The sequence below is a fragment of the Periplaneta americana genome, chromosome 4, assembly GCF_040183065.1.
Source record: "Periplaneta americana isolate PAMFEO1 chromosome 4, P.americana_PAMFEO1_priV1, whole genome shotgun sequence".
Classification (NCBI taxonomy): domain Eukaryota; kingdom Metazoa; phylum Arthropoda; class Insecta; order Blattodea; family Blattidae; genus Periplaneta; species Periplaneta americana.
Window position 1 is genome coordinate 120,077,258 of NC_091120.1, and position 27,502 is coordinate 120,104,759.

Genomic DNA, 27,502 nt, shown 5'->3' on the forward strand with positions numbered 1-27,502 from the left:
TTAGTCAGACAGTATTTAGATTTGTGTCAAATCGTTCTATGTTTATCGTAGACTTTGCATCATTGAAACACAACAACATAATCTTGAATAGAAATTCACTACACCATTAGGTACGTGGAAATTTTTCTGTTGATGTGTGCAACAACACAATAAATGCACAATGACATACGTTTGGTAACCAAAATGCGTGAAATGCTGGCAGAAAAATTTCCACGTGTTTAAACGAAATTTCTCTTTCACTCTGTTCTTTCTCTTAAGAATTTTAGGATATACGGATTAAGTTACTTTTAAATGTAATTAATTCCTTTTCCTCCCGGGTCATACAAACCTCACATCGTGCATACTGCGAGGTAAAAAAGCCAAAAAATCCGCGACACATACTTCATCAGGATAATAAAATATTTATACTTTATTTTCTTTCTAATAAAGTGTTCACGCAACGAGGAAAGGTAAAGGGTGAAAGAAGTAATCCAGCCGAGATCTAAGGATAACGTAGGAAATAAGGGGAATACAGGATGTCGATGGGAGAGAGCAAAAACATCAGCAGAATCTAGTCAGCTGGCGAAGTCAAGACAAAATGTGGAACTTGAAGGAAGACTTGAAACGAAAAATAATGACGCGAGAATAATGAAACTGCGGACGGTGTCAGAGGTTAGTAGCACACGTAAGCATAACGTGAGAAGCACAGAAATACGAATGAATAGTGATATGATAGGAAGTGGAGGAGAAGAACAAGACTCGGCAAAGGGAAGAGAAAAGGAAAGTGCAGAAAAGGGTTGTGAAAGAACAGAAGAAATGGTGAGGTAGAAAAACAGTAATATGGGACAGGAGAGTAAAGACAGAAGTATGGTAGAAATGAACTGTGCAGTAAGGAATGAATTGATGACAATGAAAATTTTGATAAATACCCTACTGTATGTTTGTGTGTGAAAGGAATGAAAGTGCGGAGAAGGTAAGTTATTAAGAAATCTAGATAAGGGGATGGGAAAGGGAATATGTAAATAAACGAAGTGATTAGGAGCTTTGGAGAGATAGAAAGGAGGATAACAATTTCAGAAGGGCTCACATTAAGGAGTGTAAGTAGTGATGAGTTGTTAATGTGTGATCAGTAAAATAATTAATAGTAAGCGAGGTGGAATTAGCGAGGAAGAAGAGTGCTAAAAAGTGAATGGAAGAAAAACAGAGGTGACGAAGTGAGAGAAAAAGAATAGAGAAGAAAGTGTCAAGTGCAAGAAGAAAGTGTAATGAGTATAGTAGGCCTAAGACAGAATGATGTAGAAACAATAAATTATAATGAATGAATATCAGAATCAAATGAGAGATGAAAAGGAGAGAAATCAATAGCGAAATTATTTGAATTGAAACTAATATGAACTCCATAGAGTTGGGAGAAGCAGCAGGAATAGTTAAAGTGTAGTAGTATTATAGGCACAAGCATACGGAAAGAAGCAATAAGTAGAAAGTAGAAACGAAAAGAAAGGGATAAGTATGTAAATAAATATAGAAGAGAATAGTAGGGGAATAATAAAGGATGTAAATGTTGTAAAACAGAGAAAATGAAAATGCATACAAAATAATTAGGGGAAATTTCTAAGAAAGAAGAAATAAGAATAGGGATGAATTTGAAAATATAGAGAGAAAATATAATAATAATAATAATAATAATAATAATAATAATAATAATAATAAATGAAAGGAATATGCAATATGTAATAGGAAAAAGGATAAAGCAAGGGAGACAGTCTAGTTAGGTTAAAGGGAATAGAAGAGGAAGATAGGGAAGAATATATTATAACTAGGGCAAGGCATTTAATGATCTATAAATTGGTAAAAAATGCAAAATAAAAATGCATTTATGACCTAAAAAATACAAAAAATGACCTGAAAAAAAAACAAAAAATGACCAATAAAAAGTAAAGCATTGCCAATGAAAATACTTTTAATTACTTTAAGTACTCACTTGATTACTGAACTACATAAAATTTAAAAAAAATACATGTTACAATACTTTGTATTGCAGAAAATTCATTTCAAGTGCACTTTTACAACAATTTTGAATTGCAGTTAACAATCAAAACTTGGCGGAGATTTTCAAACAAAAATGATTGTCTATTGTCTGCTAGTACCGACTTATAAATGGAAAAGCTTCCCTCTACTTCAACGGAAACAATTGGAGCAAACTGAAAGCAAGCAATATATCCTGGATTTAACTCACAGTCAGGAAGAGAAAAATTTTCACCAGACAAAGCTCTGCCAATTGAACATAATGTTGTGTACCTCCTATTCTTGCTTAGACAGTTTTTCATTTTCATTGACACGGCATCACCCACTTTACCACATGCACGGCTCAAATCATTCACCACTTTATCCACTATTTGTAGCTGTTCCACTAATGTCACTTGGGATTTTTCCAGTGCAGTTATGACATCAGGAAGGTATCCAAAATTAGTATTTATGTAAGAAATATATATTTTGATGTACCGAAGTACATATGATATTTCCATGCAGATATTCTGCATCATCATATGATGAAAGAGTGATGGAACGGAGAAAAATTCTCTCCGGCGCCGGGATTTGAACCCGGGTTTTCAGCTCTACGTGCTGATACTTTATCCACTAAGCCACGCCGGATACAACCCCGACTCCGGTTAGAATCGTCTCAGATTAAGCTCCATCTGTTGGGTTCCCTCTAGTGGCCGCCCTCTCCACTACGTCATAGATGTCTATGAACGCAGGACCGAAGTCCATACATGTGTTGAGGTGCACTCGAATGAGTGACTGGTTGGCCGGGATCCGACGGTATGGGCGCCGTCTTAAATCACAAAGTGATTTATTACGCATATCATATATATTTTGATGTACCGAAGTACATATGATATTTCCATATCCGGCGTGGCTTAGTGGATAAAGCATCAGCACGTAGAGCTGAAAACCCGGGTTCAAATCCCGGCGCCGGAGAGAATTTTTCTCCGTTGCATCACTATTTCATCATATGATGACGCAGAATATCTGCATGGAAATATCATATGTACTTCGGTACATCAAAATATATATGATATGCGTAATAAATAACTTTGTGATTTAAGACGGCGCCCATACCGTCGGATCCCGGCCAACCAGTCACTCATTCGAGTGCACCTCAACACATGTATGGACTTCGGTCCTGCGTTCATAGACATCTATGACGTAGTGGAGAGGGCGGCCACTAGAGGGAACCCAAGAGATGGAGCTTAATCTGAGACGATTCTAACCGGCGTCGGGGTTGTATCCGGCGTGGCTTAGTGGATAAAGCATCAGCACGTAGAGCTGAAAACCCGGGTTCAAATCCCGGCGCCGGAGAGAATTTTTCTCCGTTCCATCACTCTTTCATCATATGTAAGAAAGTTTACCAGCAATTTCTTTATCAGCTAACAGTTCTTGCGCCTTTTTTATTGACACTGACTAACCATTATCAAAAGAATCAACCACTTTCTTCACCACATCGAAATTCTTACAATAATAACTGCAAGCTTGGAGCCATGTTCCCCATCTAGTCAAAACAGGTGAAAATGGCAATTGGATTTCTGGAGCTTCTGTTTTGAATGCTGAAATTCGAGAGGGGGCTTTCAAGAATACTTTCTTCAAGCATCCAATTAATTTATCCACTTCAGGAAAATTTGCACGTACTTCTTCCGCGACCCGGTGTAATGCATGCGCTAAACACGTCACATGTACCATTTTTGGGTACAGTGCACTTAAAGAAGCAACTGCTTTCATCATGTAGGGTGCTGCATCTGTTATAAAAAGCAATACATTGGAATTTCGAATCCCATCAGGCCAAAGTATTCTCAATGCATGGTCAAATACTAAGCTGATCGTTGAGTAGTTGACTTTGTCCAGCTGCTCACAATGTAGTAGAAATTGTTCTCCAGGGCTGTGTGCTTCTAAAACTCCAACAATAACATTAGTTACATAACGGCCCATAGAGCCTGTTGTCTCGTCAATGGATACGAATACATTTCTTTCTCCAATCATTTCTCTTATTTTTTTTTCAAAGTTTTGTCATAGCACCGAGCTATGTATGTTCTTCTCAATGTTCTGGGATCTGGAATTAATTTTCCGGTCTCCTCTTCTAAGAAAGTTCGCAGCTTAGGATGATTCAGTTTGTGAAGTGAAATATCAGCCGATAGAAAAGCTTCACATAGTTTCTCACAAAATGGCGAAAACGTTGAACACGTATCCCCCAGAAGCATTTGCTGTAAGTTTACACTGGATTTATTTTCAAGTCTCTGCAGGCCACGTTTATGTTTCTCCCGTGACATATGTTGTTCTATCGTAAACTTTTTTTCAGCAGCCACTCTCACATCGCAGATCTTGCAGAATAAAATACGACCGTCCTTTGAAAAAATATTTTCTCCATATTTTGAAATAAATGCCTTTAATTTAAGACTAGCACTTTCCTTTACTTTAGGCATTTTGCTCTTGACCTGTTCACACAGACGACTAGAAATAACTGACCACCTCAATTAACAGCATAACAATGCCAGTTTACCTGGAGAAAGGAATCTCTCTGGGAGTGTGGGTAAATTCCTAGAAGTGGGCAAGTTCATTATGCCTTGAAAAATAGGGGTACAAGCTAGCATACGCTCTAAGAATTTGAATAAAATTCCTAGAAGTGGGCAAGTTCATTATGCACATATCTTGAAAAATAGGGGTAGAAGCTAGCAAACATCTACTTAATTCCAAGAAATTGTATTGACAAGGAAAATACTGAATTATAATAAAAATCTCAAATCAAATACAAATAATTTCACAGCCTTCCTGAAAAGTGTAAAAAATGCTGAAAATGACCTAAAAATTGCTAAAAAATGACATATCCGTAAAAAAGTTAAGAAAATGCAAAAAAAATGCCCTAGCGAATTGCTTTTATTTAACCCGGTTTTTAATGTCATACATTTCCATATATGCTAGCAATGTTTAAACCTTCATAAGAAAAAGATGCAAAATCATTAATTGCCTTGCCCTAATTATAACAGTGTATTTAGAACGGTAGGATATGAATTAAACGGGAAATACGTAATAAATGAATTTATTACAAAACAGACGATAAGATTTAGACACGATGATGGCGAAGAAAAGAGATAAAATGTTAATAATAATAATAATAATAATAATAATAATAATAATAATAATAATAATAGTAATAATAAATAATAAAAAATAAAAAATAATAATCAATGAACAGGGATTATAACGTGGGTAGATACTGAAGTGACGGGGAATCGAAAAGCAGAAATGTAAAGGCCCACCATAACTATGAATTGTAAAGTTAGTTGACGAATAAATATCATAAATAAAGTGATCATAATAAAAGTTAAGCTATGTTTGTAATTATACTGTAAGTGAAGTAAAATTGTTAAGATAATAACTCAGAAACCCGATTTTCTTCAAAGTATCCCAGAAGTAAAACATAACCTATATTGTTGTGCAGAATGACATTATTCAAAGTGTTACAGGGGATAGTGAAGTTACATCTTACCCCAATTAGGATATGCGCAACTGACATCGTTGTATAAATTCTGATATTCTATTTACGACAGCAGAAATTTCGAAACTGTGTGATACCCTCTGTTTTGAAGGAAGTTGGAAGAGATCATGGAATGACCAGAGATTATGTAAGAGAAAATCTTTCAATTTTAAAGTAAAAATTATAGGTCATTATCTTCATTCCATACGAACATATTTGTGGCTCTTCGCTTGTGTTTGATCCGTGAATTTCTACACTCTCACCATATCACTAGATGCCTAATCCTGCTATTTGTAAAGTTAATGTCTAATGTTTTCTTTTTTCTGCCCTCTGCAGATGTAGGCAATATTTTGCCCGTTCTGCGACTATATGAATTGGTCAGTCCATCGACGATAGAGTCTACACCTGTGGATTAACGGTTAGCGAGTCTGGCTGCAAAACCAGGTGCTCCGGTTCGATTCACGGTCGGAACAAGTTACCTAGCTGAGGTTTTTTCCGCGGTTTTCCCTCAACCCAATATGAGCAAATGCTGGGTAAAATTCGGTGCTGGACCCCGAGCTCATTTCACCGGCATAATCACCTTCATTTCACTCAGACGCTAAATAACCTAAGATGTTGATAAAGCGTCCTAAAATAACCTACTAAAATAAAATAAATATCGACGATAGGGTCTCCCCAGGGCTCTCCTCTCCTGTGGTTGGTAATGTAGGATTTTTAGTGGTAATCGAATTTCTGGCATTCTTAAAGCTCATCTAATATTGATCTATTTAATATAACACGACACAGACAAAAAAAGACACAAACCTTGACTTTAGGGGGCGACAAAATTATTGTAAAATTCATTGACTTATGTTTGGCGCACCATTAACCGAATGCCAGACAGAGCGTCGACTTTCCACGTTGGTAACCGACTTCGAATCCCGGTGGGTCCAAGTTTGACAAAGACGGTGCTCGGTGGTAGGTTTACGCCGGGTACTTCCTTTTTCCTAACCGACATTTCACCATTGCTCCGTTAATTAGGGTAAACATTGGTAATTTCGTGGCAGTGGTTATTTCATGATACTTTTTCTTTGCTCTTTTGTGAACTAACCAATGGTGTTACGAGATCCAAATTTCCGCCAAGGGATTGTATATGTTGTCCAGTTTCCAGAAACATACAGCTAAGCTTTGTGTGACTATTGTAGTTGCTTCAGTGAGCTTTTATGTTTGGAGAGAGCAAGTTTGCGTCGACTTCTCAGGCCTACAAATTTTGTGGATGTTTGTAATTACATTACAGGCTTACTACTAAAGGTAAGCATATGATATTTGGTACAAAGATTTATTGTATCTTCATGAAATTTTAGGAAATGTTTTTGGAATTTTAGATACATCTGTAGTCGCCATATAAGCTTAGCTTTACTGATAGAAATCTTAGCTGTTTGAGGCGAAATTTTGTTGAGCATTAAGTGTTACGTTTTATACTATTTTAAAAATTGTATTACAATAGGAATTTTAGAAATCTGAAGACAAGATGTGATAACAAAAAAGAAAACGGAGACACAATGGGTTCAGTTGAATTGTTATCATGCTAAGTGTCAATGATAAGTGCTAGATGACTTACTTGCAAGAATTGTGACAGAAGATGGAACATGGCTCCACCATTTTGGACCGGAGACAGAGGCAGACAATGGAGTGGCATCATGCAAATTCACCAAAGAAATAGAAATTCAAAAGTACACCTTCGGCAGGAAACGTTATGGCTACTGTGTTTTTCGATTCAGAAGGACTCTTGCTTGTGGACATCATGCCACACGGAACCACCATTAGTTCTGACGGGTATGTTGCAAATCTCAAGAAACTTCAAGTTCGACTGAGTCATGTTCGACGACATTGGGAGAAGCAGGATATTCTGCTATTGCACGACAACGCACAGCCATATGTCAGTCATATGACCACAGAACAGATCAGAAAATTCGGATAGACAACACTGAAACATTCGCCTTACAGTCCTGAACTGGTACCGTGCGATTACCATCTCTTTGGTAAACTGAAGGATCCCTTCGCGGAACGAGGTTATAAGATGACTCCCTTGTGCACGGTGCCAAAGATTGGCTCAGACGTGTTGGTCCAGACTTTTACCGTGCTGGTCTACAGGCTCTCGTTCCTAGGTTACATAAGGCAGTTGAAAGGGACGGGGATTATGTGGAAAAGTGATATTTTTTCCTTAAGGATGCATCTACATTCTGTGAAAATAGCAAAGCTGTAGGATAAAAATATAATTTTTAAACAAATGTTATGCATTACTTTTGGAGTTACCCTAGTAATATAGGCTATAGTAAAGTCCGTAATAAAAGTGTTCACCCTTTCAGGACAAAGAAGATCCCTTTTCAATTTCAGTTTTTACTTTGATTTCATTCTTATTATGTGTTGATATGTATTTATATGTTTTCTTGCTATGAATATTAGACGGAATTACTATGTTTGAAGTCTTGTAACAATAAATGTGAATTTCATTTGACTTTAATGAATTTTTCCACAATTCTTCTACCTCTCACGAAATTATCAATGCAATATCACGAAATTACCAAGGTTATCACGAAATAACCAAGGTTATCACGAAATAACCAACCTTTCAGCTTAAGCTGTAAAAGCGGTTTTTGGCATATATTCAAGAACGTATCCAATCTTTTATGTCTCCAGATTTGTACAGGAAGTTATCGTCTTTTAGATGAAAAAATCGGAATAACGATATATTTACACATTTGCATTTTAAATTAGTTTTCATGAAATTATCACGAAATTACCAATGTTTACCCTATCATCATTATGAGGTGGTGTGTAGTTCGCCTCCCTTGATACATTGAGGGCAACGCAACAACGGCAGCAAAAAGAACTACAGCATAGTGTGCAATTTTCCCAATCCAGGTTGACAAAAATTAAGTTTTGACTTGTTTAGTTAGGCATAAGCAGTGGCGGCTCCAACATATTTCTTAAGAGGAGGAAAGAAGTTAGCAGCGCAAAATGACACCTTTTCAAGAGAAACAAGCTACAAATTAGCCTACATGCATACATGGAAGACCAGGTAGTGTTAGGGTTGGCCTTCCCTTTTGTATAGCAACAATCGGTTTTTGTAAACTGAGTTTCCTAAATTGTCCAAAATATAATATGTTTTCACTTCCATTCATTGTTGAATAATTGCACAAATTAACAATTACAAGGAAATTCACAACCTCGCATCATTTTTCACGCACACTACAGCATCACACGTGTTGGAAGAGACCAGCTACTAACACGTAACCGGAACCGTTTTACGGAAATGGAAATGAGAAATAATCTGTTAGGAAAGCGGGGACACTGCACCCACCCACGTAGTCTGTGTTCCACATGTATATTTTACAAGTTCAGTATCACATGCTTTTGAAGAATGTCAGTTTTTTGTAAAGTCATACTACCATTATTGTTCAAAGCTGCCGGTGGCCGATTAATTTTTTTTATGTTAAAAATAATGTAGTTTGCAGTACCTTCAATTTCAAATATATTTGTACAAAACTGACAACTTGGCTGTTGTCCTGTCTAGGAGGCAATGAATGGAAGTGAATTTCGGAGGCCAAAAAGATCTGCGATACTAACTTAGAACTACTTCCTCTTTGTTTTATATAAATCCAACTTGAACTTTCAGATATCCTCGAATGTTTCAAACCATGAATATAGCTTATATAAAGTGGAATGAATATATTTTGATTTGTAAATTTAAAAAAAAATGTTTATATGGTGGCTTTCATAGCATTGCGTTAAAACTGTTTTTATTGTGTCTCCTCGTAGATGACATGTTATAGTCTGGCTGAATGCAGCAACGTTAGATGGCAGCGGTAGCGAGCTTGCTGCACGACCAGTCGGTTTCTATATTTCCCGCCCATGCGCTGATTCAGAGGAGGATCTCCTCCCTATCCGTTCATTTACTTGCTTTAAAACTCTAATTCTTTCTCTGGCCGCTAGCGCGCTGTTGTCTGTGTGTGTTAACTGCAGTAAAGGAGGACTGGATTAACTTTCCTCCACACAAACAATCTCGCACATGAGTGCGCGTGGTTTAAAACTCGATCAACCGAGGTTTTCTTATAGCTGTGAACTTAAAAATTGTCGAATCTTCCTCGAATTTCAAGGCATATATTTAATTTGGTATTTACTTTCAAAAGAAGAAAAATGTGATAAGGACATTCCTCCCTTCCCTCCCCCGAGGAACCGCCACTGGGCATAAGTGAATATGAATTCATATTCTTTAAAGTATGGAGAATGTTATGAGGAATAGCTTTTACTGTTTTATCAGCAGCAAGGGTATGAAGAATGAGTTCTTGTTAACACTTCTCGCTTCTGTTCAGTCGTAGACAGAGAGGCTTACTTAGTATGTGGGTGAAAAAGAGCCAATTGTGATTTATTGTGTTGTGAGACATGGAATCTGTTCAGATAGGTACAGTCTTACCACTGTAACTTCAAATTCAAGTTTGTAAAATATTTTTCTACTTACAGTACGGTTTAATTATTACAATTGAAAAAAAAATATTTTTTAAAGTTCTCCAAGTATATTCCGAGTTTTAGTATAGCCGGTCACGTCCGGTTAGCGTATTTCGTTATGTAATGCGAATTCCCAGCCATGGGTGGAGCCAAAGCGCAACGTCCAATAAAGACACGCTTGGAAGAAATATGGCATTTGTCAGATCTTCGTATCTAATCTATTTGAATCGGTGCAATTTCTATTCGATAATTCGACTAACACTGGTACAGTAGTAATTAATTTGTTTTCTAATAGATGTATTCGAACTGCCAATGTGTCCATATTTTCGACTTGTTATAAACAAGTAACCAAAACGAAGTATCAGTGTTTTTGTTTACGATACATAGAGGTAAAACCTTATAATATAGGCCTATACACAGTATTATGCCATGTAACCTATATAATTATATACGGATAAGTGATGAACTTTTTACGATGTTGAATTGCAAATTACGTACCTAAATTTCGCAAACCATTGTGTTACGTAAGTTACATTAATTCGTTTTAGATTAGGCGTAAAAACTTCGTCACCGTGACTGCTGGACTGTCCTGGACAGTCGAAGAGTTCGTAACGAGCGACAAATTATTTACATCTGTCGGTTATTATTTTTGTATTTTTTAATATTTCAATGGATAAATTATCGGCTTCCTACGATGTTGAATTACAAAACATTGTATTGCATTAGGCCTAATTAAAGTACATAGACCTAAATGTCACCTTTTACCATCTTGAATTACAAAGTAAACCTCGCAACAAGGTTAGGCCTAACAAATTTTGTCACCGTGATTGCTGGACTGTGCTTGACAGTCGAAGGCTCCGTAACGGCCGCCAAATTATTTACCGCGTTGGCGGAGAAATTTGATGCTTTTTATATAGGTATATACATTATAAATATAAGTCCTATCACTAACTTCTTATAAAAATTGTTTAGCTGCACGTTTTCGATCTTTCCGTTGTATATATGATATAATCAGTTTGAGTTAATGTATGACAGTAAAAAATATGAAAACTTAAGACCTTAAATAGACATAAATTGCCATGATTTTTTTCGCATGCGAAGTTTTACAACAAGTATAACAATAAAAATGTTATACTCAGGGGCGCTCGTCCGTAAGAGCGCGGAGCTGCAGCACTCCCTGCTTTGACAGGAAAATAATAATAATATTTGTTTTAATTTGTAGAAGAATTGTTATAGCTTTTATTGGTAAGTTGCTTTATATTTCATCTGGCCGGGAATATGTACTATTATCTTACGCATAATCTTTTTGCGCGTGGACTGTATTGGAATTGACACTGCATTCGAAGTCGTCCAGGGATCTGCAGAGTGGGCAGCTCATAAAGAGTGTGTCTTGTATGGTCAGGGGGTAGAGAGATGAAGGGAAGCAGAGGGAAACTGCCGCTGTTTAAAACCCATATTTCGCTGCAGTGGCTTGCAGATCCAGGCCATAAGGGAAGGTCTTTCCTCCACTCCCACATCGCTATTGTAATACTACGTCAAATGGATTCTCTATTGCCTTGAAACTTAATGACAACATTTTTATTTTCTCTTCACATACTTATTGTTGTAGAATCTTATCGAGTTAATATAACGAAATTAATATTTTTTTGCCTTATTATTACGTATATATCCAGCCTCCAGTAGAATCTTAGGATTTTCCTTAGCTCAAAATGATTGCACGAGTAGAATCCTTTTGATATAGTACGTAAAATACGAAAGATACTTCTTTTTCAGTTTTAGAACATTGTTGACCATCAGTATATCTGAGTGTTGCTTTGGTGTGACGTCTTAGTACCGTAACTTAACCAGTGCAAATGTGCAAGCATAAGTGTGTGTGAATTGCAGAATATTAATTTTATTTTTCTCAACTTTTCCTCGCGGAGAAGATTGATGTAATGAAGTGAAATTACAGGGTCGTCCGTTACCCGACTTAAATCTTACTCAAGCTTCATCCAGCCGAAATAGTGCATATATGTAAGGAAGTATGACAATGAAATTTACGCTAAGCATTTGTGGTTACATGGATGCGAACAAAAGAAATCTGTATTTTGTTTTCCTTACCTCCTCTTCGCTGGTGATACTACATAGACTACTATAGGAGTGGTGTGACAGATTTAGGACATTTGCCCGTAAAAATTAAAAAGCACGAATCTTCGCAATCTCACCTGAAAAATGTTGTTTCATTGGCTATGTTAGGAAAAACTAATATTGCTGCGCAACTAAGTGAAATGAACAAAACAAACATTCTCAAACATAATCAAGAAATGAAAAAAAAAATTGTGAAATTATTTTAAAAAGTATTGATTGTATCAAATTTTGTGGCCAATATGAACTTCCCCTTAGGGGACATGATGAAAAAAGGATTCGAAGAACTCTGGTGTATTTCGTGAGTAATCTAAACGAGTCTCTCAAAAATCATTTGGAACATGCCACTGTTTAAAGGTAATTCTAAAACAATTCAGGATGAACTGGTAGATTCCATGTTGAGTGTCTGCCGATTTGAAATTCAGACTGAAATCGATGGTATTAGTTTTTTTTTTTTAGCGATTATGGCAAATGATGCCACAGACATCTCCCAACTAAGTCAGGAAGCTTTGATTTTTCGATATGTAGTGCATTTATTTTTGTCCTATACTTTTTAGTAATGATATCAAGAAGTGAAATTTGTATGTACCAAAATCTGTTGCATCTCCCCCAATCCACAACTTCACGAGCCGCCACTGGTTATACTTCTACTAAATATCTAATAGGCCTACTGCTCACACTTGTTATAGATTTATTGCAAACTTATTTCCATCATACTGATATCTTATATTTGACAATTAGGCCTATCATCATCATCTGCAGTAACAGCAATAATATCAATGTATAAGGGTTCAGAATTAGATACCGTATTAAAGAAAAATTAAGAATAAAGTGGGTAAGAAATGCATTTCTTCGATATGGCAATTTAAATGGAAAATACAAATTCAAACATGGAACAATAAAATACAAATTGAATAAAACATCATACTACATTTACAAAAAACACAATATGTTTAAAGGAATAAATAAACATTGCCATACACTCATTGCTCTGTTCCATGACCTTTTGAATTTGGTTGATTAGCACCTACATTAATTCCCAGAGAATGGGTTCTCTGTTGCCTTCGAATTTTTAAATCGTTAGGTGGTCGCCCTGATCTTTGATGACCACAGCCACGAGTTGCTCCTTCCCTTCTTCTGCAGATTGAGGTAGGCTGTACTTTTATTTTTCTCCTCTTATCAACAGCCGTATCTATGCTCATGCAGTTATGTAACTGCATTGCTGTTCGAACTTGCTTAAATCTGTGAAAGAACTTACTTGTAGCCTTCATAAACGCTGAATCACTTGCATTGCTGCTAAGTAGTTCCTTCATCCGGTCAAGCTCAGCACAGAATTCAGAAGTGTCATAGACAGGTGTGACATATTGCATTGGAATAACTTCTTCCTGGACTTCAGAGGAGGTCTGTGTTTTATCTAGTGTAGTATTTTCAATACCGATACTACTAGTGTGTGGTTCTTCAACAACTTCCATCACTGAAGCGAAGAAGCTCTGCTTTGTTTCCCCTGCAGCACCAACTGCCATCTTGTATAGCAAAAACTTATCACTCGCAGTTAATTCTGGGGAATTCGGGAAACACTGACCAAATTTGATATGCGCTGCTGCTTGGTGCTTGCAAAATGAACCTCTGCTTCCAGCTATATAACTGCATGTGCCAATGTCACTTTCAACATAATATGTTTTTGTTGCATCCTCAACTGATTTTACACAAAAACTATGTAGTGTCACTTGCTGCACAGTCTCAGGATAAGACTGGACAATAGACATTCCCTTGTCTTGATGTTTCTGGAAAATCAGATAGGGCATTTTTAGTCTTCCAAATGCAGCATCTAAGAGCCTTAAGCTGTAATATTTCTCCAACACTACTGTAACACAATCCAGAAAAGCTATAGGGTTATATGCTTTCAATCTTGTTAGCATAATATATTCAACAATGCGGAAGGTAGCTTCTGCATAGTTGTTGGTGTCATTATTTCGCGTATGCACACCAATTCGATGAGCAGTACACCACTCAAAGCACCTTTGAAACAAAGTAGATAGCCTACATGTTGTGCAAAATTACTGTAATTTTTACTGGTTTCAGTCACCAGTGTCTGAAAAGCAATTTCTGCTTCTACTTCATCAGTGGCATACATTATCTTTCGAAATAGGGACATTAATGGTTTCCTATCATCTTTTTTTTATCATGTGTCTGCTACCCCACAACCACCGCCACAAAGCTTGCATCACATGGAATTGACAAAGCAGTTGCCTCACCTCTGGCCAGACAGAATGGAGAGCGTTTTTTAAAGATGAACTGTCATAAAGTTCTCAATTAATGGAGTTGTAATTTCATCCCATAAAGTTTTCAAGTGCTGCAGACTGGCTTTATAATTACAGTATATTCATCTTGACTTTCATGAATGAAAACTCCACAGGAACAGCACCAGCTTTTGTGGCCACAGACACAATAGTTAAAGCACTGTTTGACTCATCATATGAACTACTTGTATCCAAAAAGAAAGATTCTTTTATGTTCAGTGATTTTAGATTCCTTTGCATTATTGGTGTTACAATGCATAACACAAATGGATCTGCGTCAATTGATATCATGTGACCTTCGTTCAAGAGTTTAATTTTCTTCTCTTCAGCTAATCTGAAAGTAAATAAATTAAATTAGTCATAAAAGCAACATACCTTTTAACAGTTTTGGAAATATACTGTATGTGTAAAATTTGTTAATACGTATAAATAAAATACAAAAAAATCGTAGATAATACATAGAAAAATTTGGTTCTGGAATGAGCTCACCAAAATCGTTTTTTCTCCAAACGTTGTGAAGGACATACACCCAGTGGGATGGAGGATTTTTTTACTACTGTCAGCTAATGTCTCTGTACCATCTGCCATTATTAATGACTTATGGTAGCGCATTGCATCAGCAGGACACATTCCTGAAATAATATTAAATAATAAAATTAAATTGCTAATCGAATAACACAAACTTAGTAACAGATATGAAAATAAATAAATAAAATTATATTATGTTTTCTACCATCTGAAAAGTATTTAAAAAAAGCCTCCTTTGTTTCTGAAGTTCGTTTAAGCTAACACCATGCTTCTGCATTTTTTAGTGCTATGAGTAAAGTTGATTTGAATTTCTGTGACTAGTCCATCTTTAATATGTGGATCCCTGTGTCTTGTGAACTTGTTTTGTTTTTTTGTCCTAATAGATATGGACGCTTCACATTCCCTGTCCTTTTTACTGCCATCAATCCAGAAAAAAAATCATTATTTAAGTTTTATATTTCATAGTCTTACATAAATATAATCATCACTCTTCAGCTTTGTAGCAATAGAGGAAGGGATATTTGAGTGAAAATTGATTTTTTCCATACATGTTGTTTACATTACAATGAAATGCAGATATTTTATGTTCAAATGCAACATGAAACTAAGCTGCTATCTTTTATTTTAATGATTAAGTTTGACAGCAATTTAACTGGCACTTTCTGTCATCTACAACTAGACTTACCTACATCTCTGAATGGATACTATAACAACTTAAACGATACAGCAGATGTAAAAGAAACAAGTAGGGCCTAAATTATTCCACAAAAATAATAGAATAAATTGCTATATTTTAAATTTGGAAAAACAATAATTACCATGTAATAGATCTACTAAACTCAGATTTGGGTCATTCCATGTCAAATCATCCAGGTCATGACACCCACCTAGCCAGTTTTTAGCTGATACTATGTGCACTTATTCGTTGGTTCATTTCATTATTTCTGGCCATCTTTTATTACTTTCTGTTTATTCTGTTAGCAGTAAATTTAGAAAATATGATTGAATGCGTTTTTTGGATGCCGATTATCAAATTCACAAAAATAACTGCTGCTTCTAGAGAAATAATAGCAGGCTTATGATTTTTTTATTATTCTTTCATATCAATAGTTTAAGAAGGCACAAACCAAGTAAAAAATAAATTGTAGGTGTTTTTTTTTAATTTATTGTGCAATTTTTTTTTTTTACTAAAATTCAATTTCAATTTTGAATACATGCCTCGCTGTGAAAATGCATGAAAAAATTACTGGATAATCTACAAATAATATTATTTCAGCAGGGAAGAAAACCAAATTGGAGAAATGAATAGCACACCCCTTTCCTTTCATCCTCCCCTCTACTTCCGAATTGTGATTTCCTCTGATGTTGATATACAGAAGACGAATAAACTTTTAGAGCAAATATTTAATTTTTATATATCCTTTATTTATTTATAAATAAAGCATAAGAAAATTATCTCAGCCTACTGGAATATCAAGTAATAATTAAGGAAACATATAGTCTACTTACAAAACACTCTTCGCTTAAAGAATAAGTACGTCCTGTCCCTGTAGTAACATACACTTCACACAAAAAGTAGAGGAAACGAAACATCACAAATTCATCAGGACAATAGAAGGATGGAGATGGGCCATGAGGATGCATGAACCTAACTGTAGCATCTTTCTGTTCATTGTTAACTCTATTATCAATACCTACATATCAATGGGAATCATACATGCATGCAACATAGCAGTTGGGATGCACATGGCATTCTGGCATCACTGGTACAAGCAGAGAGAAATCATAGATTATACTGAACTAAATATCACAGCTTAATCGGTTTGCTCCAATCTGGATTGGTGACAGTGGAACAAACTGATGCATGGATTGTGTAGCAGCAATAGATTTTGCATTTTCAAAGCGTCCAGAGAGAAATTTTGGAATCTGTGCCATATGTTCTTTGGAAACGTAGAAACCTGTAATTCCTTTTAGGTTCTCCTGGCAAAATTCATATACTTGTAATGCTGTGGTTATCTGATCCTTATGAAGTCTTTGCAAACTTGTTTTTGTAACAAGTCTCTTTAAAGTGCCGCCAATTCCATCACAGGGAGATGTACCATGGCTGGTTGCAAAGAAAGACTAATTGCACTTCATGTTCAAATCTTGATCATGGTAGCAGATAGTTCTAAAATTCTTACAATTCTTGTATTGTGCAGCACATCCACCTGAGAATTATTCAATATGATTTTGAAGAGCTTCAGGAAATTCTAACTTCAAAAAGTCTAGTACAATCTTCTGAGCAGTGGCGATTTCTTTTAAGGAGTACAGGAGCAGTGCACCACCTCTTCAAATAACATATATTTTTTAATTTATATCAATGAGCTGCAGTAGACTATGTGAGGGACATAATTCTTTATTATAATACTATGTAAAAATAACACTTCATGTGTACTGTTCTTGTTGACGCCTGGGACTTACGTTTACCACTCGACACTTGCGGCACACTGTTCCATTCGAGCATGCGCAGTAGTACTGTTTCACTGGCAGGCTTTGGAGCATGGTAGGGAGGCAGTACAGGGTTAGGAGCACTTTCAGATGTGTTCTCAAGCTCGTTCCATCATAAATGTTACAATGAATAGTGAGCAAAATCTTTTAAATGTGTAATTTTCTATAAGATCTTTACACGAAAAGATCAAAATAAAGAAGATGGATAGACCTACACATGAATTAAAATTATAAGTGACGAAGAACAGTAATACAGAAGTGACAAGAAAATTCAACATTCGGACTTAGAAAAATGCAATATGCGGCTGCAATATAAAAGACGCTGTATTTTGTTTCCCTTGCCTATTCTTCGACGGCGAACATTTATTGACAAAAAGAGGTACTATATATATTTTGATGTACCGAAGTACATATGATATTTCCACGCAGATATTCTGCGTCATCACATGATGAAAGAGAGATGGAACGGAGAAAAATTCTCTCCGGCGCCGGGATTTGAACCCGGGTTTTCAGCTCTACGTGCTGACGCTTTATCCACTAAGCCACGCCGGATACAATCCCGACGCCGTTTAGAATCGTTCAAATCCCGGCGCCGGAGAGAATTTTTCTCCGTTCCATCTCTCTTTCATCATGTGATGACGCAGAATATCTGCGTGGAAATATCATATGTACTTCGGTACATCAAAATATATATGATATGCGTAATAAATCACTTTGTGATTTAAAGACGGCGCCCATACCGTCGGATCCCGGCCAAACAGTCACTCATCTGAGTGCACCTCAACACATGTATGGACTTCGGTCCTGCGTTCATAGACATCTATGACGTAGTGCAGAGGGCGGCCACTAGAGGGAACCCAAGAGATGGAGCTTAATCTGAGACGATTCTAAACGGCGTCGGGATTGTATCCGGCGTGGCTTAGTGGATAAAGCGTCAGCACGTAGAGCTGAAAACCCGGGTTCAAATCCCGGCGCCGGAGAGAATTTTTCTCCGTTCCATCTCTCTTTCATCAAAAAGAGGTACGTTTTATGAATTTTATTTATTTTTCTGTTTGAATTTAGGACTGTGCGTAGTAACTAAGTAATTTTGATTATCGTTCTGCAGATATGATTGATTTGAAGCACATGAATGAAAGAATTAAAAAAAAACACGATTCTTCAGCTGCACACATCAACAATAATGTTAAATTAGCAGTGTTGGGTCAAACAAACATACATACACAATTGGAATGTTGCACTTCACAATGATAAAGTTACCAAGAACAGATATGTGCGTGCGGTTTTGTGGAGCTTTTGAGTTGGCTTTAAGAGGTCACGAAGACGGAAACTCATCTTTAAACGCTAGTATTTTTCTTGGCCTCATCAATTTCAGTTCTGAATTAGAAGCACTCTTAAGGAACATTTGGAAAGAGCAACAGTGTTTAAGAGCACATCAAACACCATACAGAACGAAGTCCTTCAAGCCATTTTGATGTATGCTATGATCAGGGCTGGGCAGTAGCCTATTTGAAATACATGTAATTGAAATATGTATTTTAAATACATTTGTATTTTGTAATTTGTGAAGATTTTCGAAAGTATTTTGTATTTTGTATTTAAATACAGTACATAACATTGATGTATTTTGTATTTCAAACACTCAAAATACTTTTTTCTTCTTCTTGTCCTTCAAGTTTTGGATTTGGATTTGGATTTGGATTTGAAGAGTGAACTTTTGTCTTATTTGCCTACCCATTTCAGATGTGCTAGCCATACATTTAGTTTTCTTGCCACAACTGATTTCCTTAATGCCATAAAGAAATCTCCAACAGCATCAAGGATTCATCACCCAACACTTGCTAAATGTTCAGCACTGCGGATAGAGTCGGGCAAACAGCCTCTTACTCCCGCTCGTTCTCGTAGGCGATACTAGCTGGCCGATAACGCCAGTTCCGAGAATCGTATTCTCGAGATTGGCACTCTCGGGAACGAGGAATACCGGGTCCCGGCCTGTTATCGCAAGGCCGAGTTATCGTTATGAAATGCGTACACACACTGCCGGCTTAATTGCCGCTCATCATTGCAATTCGTGACTCTTTCTGAAATATTAATGTTCATAAAGTAATTTAAGAAGGCACAGCAGTGTGGTATGCAATAATACAGCACATTATGATTGTCGACATTTTTACAGAACTCACGCTATTTTAATGAACTATTTATTGCCTTTCTGGAGAAGCAAAATAATGCAGCACTTTCAGTCGTTACCTAATCTTAAGCTAGTCTCAAAAAATAACAAGTTATGGTTGGAGCTATGATATATACAGAGTGTTTAAAAAATACGGGGCATAATTTCAGGTATGTATTTCCCACATGTAGACAATCAAAATAGTTCATTACAACATATGTCCGGAAATGTTTCATTTCCGAGTTATGGCCTTCACAACATTGAAATTCACCGGAACGTTTTTCTTCCCGCAGGTCGTTGTCATTACAGAAGATGTTCAAAATGTCCACCTCCTGCTTGAATACAGACCTCACATCGATGTCTCATTGACCTGCGAACACGATCCCAAACTCCAGGAGTATTGCGTATGTCCTCAGAACATGCCACAATTCGATTCCGAAGGGATTCCAAATCAGGCACCGGAGACGAATAAACCAATGATTTTAAATGGCCCCACAAGTAGAAATAGAGAGGGTTCAGATCAGGTGAGCGTGGAGGCCAAGCAACTGGGCCACCTCTACCTATCCATTGATCGATCAGGAAACCTTCGATCCAAGTACCGGCGAGCCGTACGACTGAAGTGTGCATCATGCAAGAAGTGAATGTGTTGACGATTGATCAGTGGAGTGTCTTCTAAAACATGAGGTATGGTGTTTTCCAGGAAGTTTGTGTACGCCTGCCCCGTAAGTCTGTTTACAAGTACATGGGGTCCAACTAATCGATCACCAATGATACCCGCCCACATGTTGAGGGAGAACCGCACCTGGTAATGAGATGGAACAGTTGCACGTGGGTTTTCATACGCCCGTACATGCTGATAGTGGAAATTTGTTATGCCATCTCGTGTGAACTGTGCTTCATCTGTAAATAATACTAAGGCAGGAAAGTTCGGATTTACACCACACTGCTGCAAGAACCACTGACAGAACCTAACTCGTGCAGGGTAATCTGCTGGTGACAGGGCCTGTACACGTTGCAAATGATAAGGATACAATTGATACTCTTTCAACAGTCTCCAGACAGTCGTATGAGGAACATTGACTTGCAACGCTACCCTTCGTGTGCTGATAGAAGGAGTCATGTTCACAGCATCCAGAATCTCCTCCTGTACTTCTGAAGTTGTAGATCTTGGTCGTCCCCTTCCCAAACCAGAAGAGTTAAATTTTCCATACTCGCACAGACGGTAATGGAGACGTACAAATGTCTTCCGATCTGGACATTGTCGCTGTGGGTACCTCTCCTGGTACAAACGACGAGCCAGCGCAGCATTGCCGTCCGCCTTACCGTACATGAAGTGTATCTCTGCCAGCTCTTGATTTGAATACATGTCGCACAGTCTAACGCCTATACAACACTGAATGTAACCTTCGCCTCGGAATGAACTGTCAGAGTGCCCTCTTAATGTCTCCTTTGACGGCAACGCCCTGCGGAAAGAAAAACGTTCCGGTGAATTTCAATGTTGTGAAGGCCATAACTCGGAAATAAAGCATTTCCGGACACATGTTGTAATGAACTATTTTGATTGCGCGTTCACATCTGTATGTTGCGTTCTTATGCAACGGCATATTCATCAGCTTGTGTAATTATTGCGCTGTGTAAGGACGAAATAAAATAATTAATACTTATTTATATTATTATAAAGAACCAAAGACTCTGACAAAAGATATTTTTTGTTTCCCTACTGATAAAATGCTGAATGTGAAATGGAAATACTTTTGCAAGAGGAAGGACAGAATTACGAAATAGAATAGATCCTTTCACAAATTGGTCATAATTACTTACAAATGCGTTTTGAGGAACCCGGACGTTCATTGCCGCTCTCACATAAGCCCGCTATCGGTCTCTATCCTGAGCAAGATGAATCTAATCTCTACCATCATATCCATTTTTATATTATCTTCCCACTACGTCTCTGCCTCTCCAAACGTCTTTTCCCTCCGGCCATCCAACTAACACACTATATGCATTTCTGGATTCGCCTATACCTGCTAGATGTTCTGCCCATCTCAAACCTCTGAATTTAATATTCCTAATTATGTCAGGTGAGGAGTACAATGCGTGCAGTTCTACGTTGTGCAACTTCCTCCATTCTCCATCCCTCTTAGCCCCAAATATCTTCCTAAGAATCTTATTCTCGAACACCCTTAACCTCTGTTCCTCTCTCAAAGTGAGAGTCCAAATTTCACAACAATAAAGAACAACAGGTAATAACTGTTTTATAAATTCTGACTTCCAAATTTTTTGAGAGCAGGCTGAATGACAAAAGCTTCTCAACCGAATAATAACAGGCATTTCCCCCCATATTTATTCTGCGCTTCCTTCCGAGTGTCATATTTGCTTTATCATAATAACAGAGAATAAAAGATGGTTATTGTTGTTATTATTATTATTATTATTATTATTATTATTTAATTAGTTACTTTACGACGCTTTATCAATTGCTATAGCTATCTAGCGTCTGAATGAGATGATGATAATGCCAGCGAAATGAGTCCAAGGTCCAGCGCCGAAAGTTACCCAGCATTTGCTCTCAGTGAGTTGAGGCGAGAAACCTCAGCCAGGTAAAAGCTGGTTCACAATAAACCGGGAACGGAAACGACAACGAGAAATAATGTTAAAATAAATGTATTTAAATGTGAGCATTCGCAATTAATGAGAATACTACTGGATCCCGGGAGCGAGAACGTGAATGCTCTCATTTAAATGCATTTATTTTAATATTTCCGTTATCGTTGTCGTTTCCGTTCCAAGATTCGAACCGGAACCCGATCGTTTCACAGTCAGGTGTGCTAACAGTTACTCTACAGCGATTTATTATTATTATTGTTTTATTACGATCATTATATTATTATTATTATTATTATTATTATTATTATTATTATTATTGTTATTAGTATCACTGTTATCATCATTATCGTATCCATTAGGATGATCAAGATTATGATTATCAGGATTATTATGATAGTTATTATCTATTATTATTGTCTTGTAAGTTATCATTAAGTACAACGTATTAGAAATCTTATTAATTCTTAATTTGTTATTCTAGTTCCTATAACATAGAGGGTAATTATTATAAACCATATAGGCCTATATCATTTTATATTGCAACATGGCTACAATACAATAAGGATTGTTCTGTAACAATAATTTATAACGTGCACACCAATAGAAAGTGTAGTTTTCTATAGCATAGGCTGGTTGACAATAAGCCGGGAACGGAAACGAGAACGGAAATAACGTTAAAAATAAATGTACAGTATTTAAATGTGAGCATTCAGAATAGTTAATTGTGAATGCTTACATTTAAATACATTTATTTTTACAATATTTCCGTTCTAGTTCACGTTGCCGTTTCCGTTCCCAGTTTATTGTGAACCAGCTTTTAATATTTTCATGTTTCATATCATTGTGTTACAAACTATTTTTTTATTTAGTTGCTAAAAAAAGATAGCCTAATTACTGTAAAGTGTAAACCATCTTGGACTATATAGCCTCATTTTCAACTACCTGTATTAAAATACCATTTAATACTATCCGTACAATAACGGATATTCATGCGTTGAAGGGTTCAGTACAAATTTTACGGAACAAACGTTTGTGTCATGAGTCCTGCGCTAACAGGTTAACTCGCCGTTATTCGAGAACCAGTAAAAATTTTGAGTGGCCGTCACTTTTAAAAGTAATTTCTATCCTTTCTCAACATTTCTCTCGCTTTGACCCCCCATCTAACGTGAAAAACAAAAAAGTTTGCCGCTTACAAAAGGTGAAATCTAAACAGATCAATCTCCATCGAAGTTTATATATATATATATATATATATATATATATATATTCACTTAAAAAAAAGATTTTCAGTTCGATTTGCTTTTCTATGCTTTCCTTAGACATTGAGCTATCAATCCAAAAAATTACAGCGCGATTGATTAAGTATTATAGGAGCTACGACATGATATATATTTAAAGAACCGGATATATATTTAAAGAAGCACGGCCCGAGCGATATTGTTTTCTTATCATTACTACAGCCTCGCCTAGATCTCCGTACTGTCGGGAATGACCTAGTATCGGTAATCTCGGGACTAAGAGAATCTCGTGTTCTCTATCAATGAGTCATTTTGCTACGTAAGGTACTCGCGCACTGCTCGAGACTGCGGTGATTACGCAACCGAGAACGGGCGATAATATGAGCCAGTCTGCCCGACTCTAATTATGGAATGCGTCTAGGAGACCCAAATCCTCAGAAATTAGATCAGATGTCTTGAAATATTCATTAAAGTTTTCTTGCCCAACTCGATGGAATTTTCTTTATGACTCAATCTCTCAAATATTGCAATTCAAACATGATATAAACAGTATATGTGAAAAACTGAGATTGCCAACCTTCAAAGATGTTGAGTTTCAGTACCTTGAAGAATATTGTGCAGTTCTGAAACCCATTGCCGTAACCCTTGATTTAATGCAAAATGAGAAGACGTGCTATTACGGCCAACTTTTGTCCACATTAATTTCCCTCAAAAACAGATCACATATTCTGTTATTTAGCAATCTACGCCATCTAGTCCAAGTAACTTCTATCCTAATAAGTTCGCTTTCATCAAGAGTTAAAGCGATATTTGATCTGACCCCAGAAGTAAATTGAGCTATTTTGGCAGCTGCTTCCATCCATCATTTAAGATGGATGGCTACCTGACACTGCCTCACCAAATGATAAGAGGATATAGAACAGGTGTGTGAAATCAGCTGAGCAGTTCTCTGCTACACCTTTCGTCAGTTCAGACGATGAAGACGAAAACAATTCTTATGTTTTCAACTCAAGTATAACAGACTTTGAAAAGCAAAAAGAAAACAGCTTGTCTACTGCGGAGTATAAGCTCATACAGTTCTTCAATGGCAAAGGGACAACCCTGTGCACTTTAGAGAATTACCAACAGTGACACAAGCTTTTATAAAATGTAATAGAAGTTTGTGTTCCTCTGTGCCTGCAGAAAGACTGTTCTGTTTTGCAGGATTTATTCATCCACAAGCAAGGGGATCCTTATCTGATAAACTTATTGAGAAACTGGTTTTTTTGGAAAGAGAGCAGTAATTATTCATATGTAGCATAATTTCATTGCTGACTGGGTAAAGGAAGAATGTTCAGTTACAGTGTTTATATAAAACTTCGAGGTAAAATACTTCTAATGTTAATATAATATTTTAGATTTTCAGTGATATTCTTATTCCTTTAGGCCTATATATTTTATCGAGTATTTGAAATACAAATGTATTTTGAGTATTTGAAATACAAATGTATTTGAGTTAATTTTTAAAAAGTATTTTGTATTTGTATTTCAAATACAATTTTTTGAAGTATTTTGTATTTGTATTTGAAATACTTAGATGTCAGTATTTTGCCCAACTCGGGCCATGATGAGATTTCAAAGAAATAAAGAAAGCTGCTGACTTTTTAGCAGTTAAGGCTGATGAGACGACACACGTATCGAATGCTTCTGAACGTGTGAACTGTGTTATAAAACGCAATATAGCGAAAACAATATTATTTACGGTGTGCTGCAATAGAAATTGAATACTTTACTTTGCTATTACTGGACCTACATAGGAAACTGATTAACTGCAATTTCTTGACTAACAAAATTATGTAAATCTATACCTACGTAACATATGTTAATAGTTATGTAGTAGTTAGTACCTATAATAATAATAATAATAATAATAATAATAATAATAATAATAATAATATAATCATCATCATCATCATAAATAAATATTTGTGCACCACCAGGATTATTTATCACCACACGCCACTGCTTCTGAGTTTTATATACTAGAGCCACATCATGATCTAGATCGTCAGAAATAATGCACAGACTTCTTGATTGCAAATCTTGATTAATTTTGCAGTAGACAACTACAGTGTGCTACCATTGTTCAAATGAATCCCTGTGCTTCATCCTCAACAACAAAACTGTAGTTTTCACTGAAGTCCATTAATATTAATACTGATCCCTCATGAAGGGTTTCTTTTTAATTAATCAGACTGGGATTGAGAAATAAATGAATGAGGTATAAGCTTCTCAATTTTCTGAATTAGGAATTCACAAAGTTCTCATAGGGTACTTACTTCTTGAACAATGAGATTTGTTCTATCAGTTGACACCCATTGACTGTATTGAACTGTCTCATCAGGATCAAAATCTCCAATTTCCCTTTCCAGACGATTTTGAAACAAAGAACTTGTGGCACATTTGTCACAAAGTCGGAGCATACAGGTTCTATTATTTGTGTTGCAGGTAATAACTTTGATTAAATCGTGGTAAGTTTCTTTACTAGGAATGGCATTTAGGACCAATTTCACATTTTTATGAATAGCACGTACACACACACACACACACACACACACACACACACACACACACACACACACACACACACACACACACACACACACACACAGAATGTGTCCCAGATGTTCCTGGAAGTACATATTATTTCGACCAGAGTAGCAAATTTAGAAGAGCCTATCTTGTTTTGAGGAAATTTAATGTTATAAAGAGAGTGAAGTTCTGCTATGTTGCTTAAAAGCAGACGTTTCTGTCTATATACATTTTTGCTGATGCTAATTTTGTCTTTTTGCCCAGGCATTATTCTTCAGTTTTCATCATCTAAATAAAAACTGTGTACTTTGTCAATTTGTTTCCTGCGGTAGAGTCTTTCCTTTTTCCATTACAAAGGCTCATGCTTGTCTGACCGCAGTGTTTAAAATAAATATACCTTATATAGTCATTAAACTTAGTATACTGGTAAGTGTCTATGTTTATGTTTTCTTTAAAACAGATTTTTCACACTCTCTATGATTTCTCCAACCTATTTTTTTCCGTGTGACATAAACACATGTTTGTAATGATAGCCTACTGTTAAAGTTTCAAGGTAATCCATGGGAAGGCAATATTAAAAAAATCATATACATATTCATTTAATTTGTTTGGAAGTATTATAGTTAACGATTTCCTGAGCAGGGAATTAAATGTATTTAATATGTAACACATAGATTTAAAAATGTATACTTTTCTGCTTCATAGTATGCAAAAAAGATCAAAGTTTTATTGCAAAAACTATGGGAGATATGGCATTTTATGTCTGGTAAAAGGTCACTTAATACTGTAAAACTGAGTATGTGCATCCATGACTTGTTTGAATTCCAGTTCTGGAATTATTCAGCCAAGTTAATTTTAATTTTGGGAATGTTCACATATCTAGGTAATACTTCAATTCACAAGATTTCAAGAAAATCGGTTCATTTTTGTAAATTTCTGGATGATTTGACATAGAATGGCCCATTTTAATTTGAGTTGTATGAGTAATATGAGTTGTTACTTAATGCATTTTCTACATTTTGGAAGAGAAATTAATTTCACTAAGTTAGGCCTGTGTGAAAATTAGTTTGTAATCTATACCAGCAACAAAACTAAAATTAAGTGAAACAACTGCCTATATCATAATTCATAAAATACTTCTCATAATGTCCTGATAACAGTAAAATAAGATCGATAGTCCTAACGTGTATAAACTATGAAATAACTAATCACACTTTACATTTCAAACAATATGAAAATAAAGGGCATTCTTTTGTATTGGGTCAATAAATATTTTTTCATAAATTAACCAAGACAGCTGTCAGAAAAAAAATAATGTAGGACTAGTTCATACCAATGTGAGCAGTTTGATTAGAAATACTGCATTAACTCATAGTGTAATAAAATTAATGTAGGCCTACAGTCTAAATTTGCTGTAAAGCACTGAGAACTATGAGTATTAATTTGTATTGTCAGTATTTTTTATTTTTCATAAATTGACCAAGGTAGA

At 36.1% G+C, this 27,502-nt stretch overlaps 1 protein-coding gene across 4 annotated transcripts in view; it reads right to left on the reverse strand.

Annotated features, from left to right (window-relative positions):
• The window catches only part of LOC138698155 (alpha-tocopherol transfer protein-like), a 171,753-nt gene that overhangs the window by 91,060 nt on the left and 53,191 nt on the right, over positions 1 to 27,502 (reverse strand). The window lies entirely within an intron of this gene.